We start from the raw sequence: 7866 nt of genomic DNA, 5'->3' as shown, positions 1-7866 counted from the left end.
AAGATTTAAACATTCAAACAGTGAAATAAAAATAAAACTTTCAGAAAGATTAGCATTGACTACATCCACATCCATCTTCCTGTGCAAAGAACAGGATGCCTGATTTGACAAGTATGGGTGTACAAATGGGACCATCAGAGACCATGGTAGACATCAGGACTCTTTAGGAAGATCCTGGGGCAGTGTTTCTTCTTCAGTGGATCTGTTAAGATGATGGCAAAGGAATATATTGAAATTGGCAGTGGATTATTGTCAGTTGGTGTCTAAAAAAAAATGAAGGCCGAGGTGAGCTTATCAGGTTTTCTACTTCTGAATTAAATGGGTTACCAAGAATGGTCAATTTTAGTTCCAATGGAACTAAAACTCTACATGTGAGGTATCTTTCCTGTCTTTTGGAAAGATGCAACAATAGCCAACAGCAACAAATGTAAGTGAACCATAAAATGTCTATATGATGAATCATTAAAAAAATACTTGAGCTTGATTAATCATTTGTGTTTGCTGTTGTGGGGCAATAGAGCTTGATATGCAAGTTGGTTTTGTAGCCATGGAGTCACATGGAATACACTAAAGGGTATTTCAATGCTAAGAGCCACATTGGCATCTAAATCAAATGAGGTCAAATAAATTTTGTGGAGGTCTACCATACAAATACTTATAAATGTTAAAGACAAATTCAAAGACATTGGTTTTCTTCTTCATCACATAAATATTTCTATCATGTTCCTTTCATGATTATTAATTTTTTGTTCTATCACAATTCCGTTGTATGGCTTGTAAACATAAATAAACTCCAGAAAAATTGTATACTATGTGTTTTTTATAGTTATTTTACATAAAATAAGTTTAAGAATATGAAAATTATGTATGACGTGCCTGGGTGGTTCAGTTGGTTGAAAATTTGACTCTTGATTTTGGCTCAGGTCATGATCCAAGAATCATGGGGTCAAGCCCCACATGGGACTCTGTGTTGAGCATGGAGCCTGCTTAAGATTCTCTCTCTCTCCCTCTGCTACTCTCCCCTGCTTGTGTTCTCTCTCTCTCTCTAAATCATAAATAAATAAAAAATATAAATATAAGAATAGGTATTATATTTAAAATAAGTTCATTTTGTAGAGCAAAAGAGACTCAGATTTTTCAACTTCTCACTAAACTATTTCTCAATTCATGATTAAGAGCTATATTATCAGGGAAACTCCAGTGAAATATAGACACATCTATGCCAAGATAGACAGGGAAATGGGTTAAGTATTGTTCAGCTTACTGATTCCTAGGAAGACCAGGGAGACTACAGTAGAGGTCTTGATTTCATATAAACACAATTTTTTGGTGAAGCAGGTCAGAACTAATATGACAGTGATAATCCCAAGGCCATGAAGTGCACACAGGAAGGACCCTGATTTTTATGGAAGGGCAAGGAAGATTTCTGGGAGGGTATAGCAGACAGACTTTATCTTCTAGGATGAAGGGTTTATAGAAGAGAAATGCACTGATGACAGAGGAAGCAGAGTATGAAAAGACACTGAGAAAGGACATGGAACATTTGGAGATCCACGAGTAGTTTTTTTTTAATGTTTTATTTATTTTTGAGAGATAGACAGGGACAGCATAAGCAAGGGAGAGTCAGAGAAAGAGAGACACACAGGATCTGAAGACAAGCTCCAGTCTCTGAGCTAGCTGTCAGCACAGAGCCTGACATGGCGCTTGAACCCACAAACTGTGAGATCATGACCTGATCTAAAGTAGGATGCCTAACCTACTGTGCTACCCAGGTGCCTTAAGATCCATGAGTAGGTTGTTGGTCCAAGGAAAGAGTTGCAAGCTGGAGATTGGTAAGAGCTAAGGCTTGTGTAAATAGAGAGGATGACATCAATATTTGTCACCGATGCAGTAACAGCATCTGAATTTATCCTCCCTCATGAAACAACTTAACAACAGGCAAAAATACATGAAAGAGCGATTTTTATATGGTGCACACTAGGTTGCACATGGCAGTGAAGCCAGAGAGACGAGACAAGCAGGTGAGCCCTACAATTGTTTTTGCCTCCTTCTGGGAGGATTACTGGGCCACAGCACAAAAGGGGGAATTCAAAGTTTTTGCCAAGTTGAGAAGATAGGTCTGGGAGTTCAGAGAGGACATTGTGGTCATCCAAATGCATACAAAAAAAAAATGGAAAAAAAGGAAAATGTTTGAAATAATTCAACATTCATTCCAAATAAAAAGTCTCAAGACATCAGGAGGAGAGTGATAAAGGGCATCCATGAAAATGTTCAGCTACCATCATATTTGAAGGTGAAAGACTTGAATTTTCTTCCTCAGTTTGATAAAGCAAGGATATACACACTCATTATCTCTATTGATAGTGTACTGGTGGTTATAAGCAGTGCAATAAGGCAAGCAAAAGGAATAAAATGCATCAAAAGCATAAAGAAAAAATTAAAACTGCCATTGTTCACAGGTCACATCACAGCTGATGTGATTGTCTAAATAGAATATACTACAGCATTGTGTTCATGGATCATAGGACACAACATTATAAGAAGTCTATGCTCCCCCAAATAACCTATATATTCATTGCAATCCAAGTCAAAATCATAGTAAATTTTTGCAGAAATTAAAAGCTCATTCTGAAATTAAGATAGAAATGCAAAGGATCTAGAATAACCAAAATATATTTAAATAAGAAAATTAAAGTTGGAAGTCACATACTCTCTGGTGTGAAGTTTTATATATAGCTACAGAAATTAAGACACTATTGTGTTGGAGTAGATTTTAACAACAAAAAAAATCAGTGCAATAGAATGGAGTCTGGAAGAACCACAAATACATGGTCAATGGATTTTTTTTGACAAAGATGCCAAGGTAGTTCAATAAGAAATCACAATCTTTTCAATACTGATGGTGTGATGATTTGATAGCCACACACAAAAAGTAAACAATGAATCTAACCTCATAATGAAGTCAAAACTTCAGCTGAAATGGATCATACCTAAATTTAAAAGCTAAAACTATAAAACTGTAAAAACACAGGAGAAAAGTTTTATTGACTTTCAGTTTGAGAAAAATTTCTTTGAACACAGAAAGCACAAAATATAATAAAGAAAATTCAGTAGTTGAACTTTTTAAAGAATAAAATCTTTTACTCTTCAAAAGACACTGTTATAAATTTTTTTTTTAAAACAGAGGGATGGAAAGAAAATATTTGTAAAACATGTTTGATGAAGGATTGATACCAAAAAACTCTTACAACTGAACTATAGAGATAGACAACTAAATTTTTTAAATGGGAAAAAGTTTTGAGCCAACACTGTGCTAACATAGATATACAGATTACAAATAAGCCTCTGAAATAATGTCCAATATTGTTAGTTATTAAAGAATTCCAGTTAAAGCCACAATAAGATACCACATGGGTACCTCCCCCCTGCCCCGGGAATGACTAAAAATAAAAAAGGACTGATCATACCAAGTATTGGTGAGGATGTAGAACGATTGAAGTCTCATACTGTGCTCACACAGGTATTTTGGAAAGCAGTTTGATTCTGTCTTAAAATGAAATCTACATTTATGATATGTGTTAGCCATTCTATTCCTGGCCGTTTACTCAAGAGAAACAAAAACATATGTTCATTCAAAGACTTCTACGTGATTGTTCACACCACTTTGTTCATGATAGCCTTAAACTGAAAACAAACTGTGTGTCTACCAGTCTACCAGTGAATGGTTAAACAGATTAGAGTTTATCTATTCAGTGGGATTCTTACTCAACAACATAAAGGAACAACTACTGATAGACCCAACCATATGGAGGAATCTCAAAATTATTATGTTTCATGAAAAAAGCTAAAAAAATATGTACTTTATAATTTTTTGTTTATATAAAATTGTAGAAACTACAAACTGATCTGTTGTGTTGCTTTATTAATGGTTACCTGGAGATGAGGGTGGAAACTCAGGAGTGATGGACGTGGTTAGTATCTTGGTTACATTGATAATTTTACAGGTATACGCATATGTCTACTCTTATCAGTTTCTTAACCTCATATATGTGCTGCTTATTAAAGCCTTAAAGCTAAAACAAAACAAGACAGGAAAAATGTATACTTTTGCCCTTAATGTTAAAGGAGCTTATTGTAGGATTATAGGCAGAAAATCACTTTGTCAGAAATGCATCTCCTGTGGGTCTCTTTGGGCACAAAAAGGAGAGGAATTGAAGTACACCAGAAACTAGAGGATTGGAATGCTCATTCAGTAATCTGGGCAAGAGAGAATAGGATGTAAGTTACAAGATAAACAGTGGAATGGACAGTGACCTGCACATTTTTCAGAGCTGGGAGGAAACCCAGTCTCAGTTATCAACTTTGTGGCTCATGAAATGTTTCTTTGGTAATGTTTTTCCATCAGTAGAAAGCTAAACAATAAAATATGAGTATTAATTAAATGGTATTATTAAATATTAATACCAGTTAGTTCTGAGTATTAAATGGAATAATATATACGATGTAGATACTCAGTGGTACTGTGGACTGTGGTATATTTATTTGCTTTGGGTGTCTTACGACCTTGTTACCTTATTTAAGGCCTTGTTTGGGGGCGCCTGCATGGCTCAGTTGGTTAGGTTTCTGGCTTCATCTCAGGTCATGATCTCACAGTTCGTGCGTTCCATGTCGGGCTCTGTGCTGACAGCTCAGAGCCTGGAGCCTGCTTCGGATTCTGTGTCTCCCTGTCTCTCTGACCCTCCCTTGTTCGTGCTGTCTCTCTCTGTCTCTCAAAAATAAATAAAAACATTAAAAAGATTTTTTAAAAAAGGCCTTGTTTGATGTCATTCTGTATTTAGGTAGAATTAAATGGATGTCAGTCCTGTTTAATGGGTGCAGAATTTAAGTATTGCGAGATGAAGAGTTCTGGAGACTGGCTGCACAATAATTTCAATGTGCTTAACATTATTAAACTGTATACTTAAAAATAGTTGAATGGTAAATTTAATGTATTATGTATTTCACCACAATTAAACATTTTTTAAAAAGGATCAATATAGAACACAAAAGTTCTTAAAAATTAGCATAGTTCTAGAAGTTCACACAGTACTCTGAAGAACCTGTTCATAGCTAAAGCTGGTGTGTGACTGAGTTTCCCTCCCAGCGAGCCTCATGACCTGCCAATCATAAACAAGATGGCGCCTGTTAAACTGGCTTTTTGGTCCAAACATCCCTATGGAAAACACTTCGCTGTATTTCTATTTTTTGTTAAATGAACTAGGCCAATCTATCATTGAATTCAGCAAACTGTGGATACTGTCTAATTACTCTCCTAGCCAAAACTCAAGTTAGGGATATTAAGGGAAAATTGAATACTGCATGTCTTACAGCACCGGTGAAAATAAATCCAGAGAGAGCGAGAGGGAAGCACAGATTGAACATCTGTGGCAAATTGGTATAAAAAAAAGATTGCGTGCATTGCCCACACCTCCACCTTCCAGGCTAGGCCAAAGTCACATCCAGAGAGAAGTGAGGTTAGCACTAGCTCAGAGTTTACATATACTCTACTCTTTCTCTGGGGGTAGATTTCATTACCCACATTTTATAACTAAGGGATTGAGATAAAAAATTTGCTCAAGACTATAGAACTAGGAAGTTGCAGAGTTCATATGCAAATCATAATCTTTGTTATAATAAAAAAGATGTGTATAAATTTCAGTAAGTGTATATAAGAAAAACAGTACAATATGTAAAGGTATACATATAGTAACCAAAGAGCATAATTCTGTTGTTTATTTCATTTGTCTATAAAATTAAAATAAAATTCCAGGGGTAATATTTAACTGGGTCCCAATTCTGTCATCAAATATTGTTAAAGAATATTGGCATGTGCTTTTTATAGCTTTATTCAAGTCTGATAAAAATAATTTAAATGTTTCATTCAGTCATGTATTATAGTTTCCATTTCCCAAGAACTGTGCCACTTGGTGAAAATAATAAATACATGGAATAGATTTTCCCTATTTAAAATGTTTGCAATTCCCCATAGAGTCTACATAGATTTCTTTTTATTTTCATGTAAAAGTTGTTGTAAATTACGTTTATTAAAAATATACTGTGGCATGGGATTTAAAAGTGTGTTTTTACAAAAGCACTAAGGCTGTAAGATCTGTGTATTATAGGCTAGACTTTTTTATGCACAAGACTTATTCATAAGCAAATCCAACTTAAATTACCCTATACATTTAAGTCTCAAAAACACATTTGGAGTAGGTATCTTTACACACTACAGCAGTCAGATCTAAGGATCCAATGTAATGTGTTTAACACTATTTAAAATGTAATGATTACCATAATAAAGACATTGTTACAGAATGATAATCCAAACGGTAATTAACATTTCTATTTTGTTGCTTCAAGGTCAACATGGTGGCAGAGAAGCCTCTTTCTTCCCTTGCCTTCTGACATTCCATTTCACTATGCTAAACACTGATTTCATAGATTGATATGGCTTTTGGCCTCTCTCTCTCTGAGCTGGATCTGAATCTTGGGGGTTGGAGGCAGGAAAATTAATGAGTCCACCACTCTGCCTCATTCTTTGCTTCCCTCTTTAAATGGTAATTATAGTGACAAGATTCATGCTATTATGGTTGAGAATTTCCATTAGAAAACCAGTCTTTCTTCTGAGGTTAATACATTCCCTATCAAAATGATCTACAAATTAAGATTAGACAGAAAAAATATATAAACCGATAACACTGAAAGAGTAAACTTAAGAAAAAAACTGAGAAAAAGAGTGATAACAGAGCTGCTGTGTAATGTAGTACAAGTTGTGCACTGAACAATTCCAGGGAATGCCATTCACACAGAGCTGTGCATCGGCACCTCTAGATTCCAAATTTGGTTAGGAGACTTAAGTAGAGGAGGAAAGAAACTACAGCTGTAGCAGGCTAAAAGTTAATCTATGAATAAGTACTCTGGAAATATTGCATTAAAATTATAGATGGCAAGCAAAGCCTTAGAGGAAATTCATCTAAGGTGCTGTGTGCTGAGTGTGACAGGTACAGCTGGGATGGAAGCTGCTGAAGGTGATATTGTAAGAGCTAGGGACTAGAGGAAAGACCACGTTGCATCCTTTGGGAATGAGAGTTCACAAAAGAGTTCTTTTCCCCCCTAGACTTCTGTTCCTATATTTGTAAGGACAGAGTAGCAATCTCCTTTGTAGCTGCGTCTGGGCAGCTGGCGAGGGGCAGCAATTGCTCTGAACTGTTGGAATTAACTAGATGTGTTTATTTAGAGATTAATTCATCTACCATGACAGATGGTCCACCAAATATGGTGTCTTTTTTTTTTTTTAGAGCATACTTTCTTGTTTTTATTGAGGCCATGATACCAGGTGCTCTGAAATTCCACTCTAATAGTAGTGCAAATTCATTTTAAACTCTCTCTCTCTCTCTCTCTTTTTTGGTAATAGGCTGCAATTTCATCCAACCATGGTATAGAGCTCAGTATAAGGAAAATCTATCAAATGCAAAGAAGAACATTTTGCAGACCCCTCTTTTCTTCTACTACATTGATTTAGGTTCCTATTTAGCCATCCTTAGGGGGTTATTTATTGAGTTCTCCACTGAAAATGTAAATAAATTTTCATTTGTTTTGCCGCTGAAAAGAGTTCAGCCCCTACAGGGGAAAGAGAAGGTCTAGGGTGTGGGGAGCCACGTTGGGGTTCTAGGAACCTAAGAGCTTGGTTTCCTGGAAGATAAATGGACATTCCAGCTCTGCAGTCCCAAGAGGGAACACCTGAGCCCCCACGGAAGCTTAGTCGTCTCTGAAATGCTTGACACTGAAACATTCACACAGGAATGACCAAGGACAATGGATGAAAAT

This window comes from Suricata suricatta, chromosome 4 (assembly GCF_006229205.1).
Source record: "Suricata suricatta isolate VVHF042 chromosome 4, meerkat_22Aug2017_6uvM2_HiC, whole genome shotgun sequence".
In the NCBI taxonomy this organism is placed as follows: Eukaryota; Metazoa; Chordata; class Mammalia; order Carnivora; family Herpestidae; genus Suricata; species Suricata suricatta.
The sequence above is the reverse complement of the archived record's forward strand: the minus strand, read 5'-3'. Positions refer to the sequence as shown.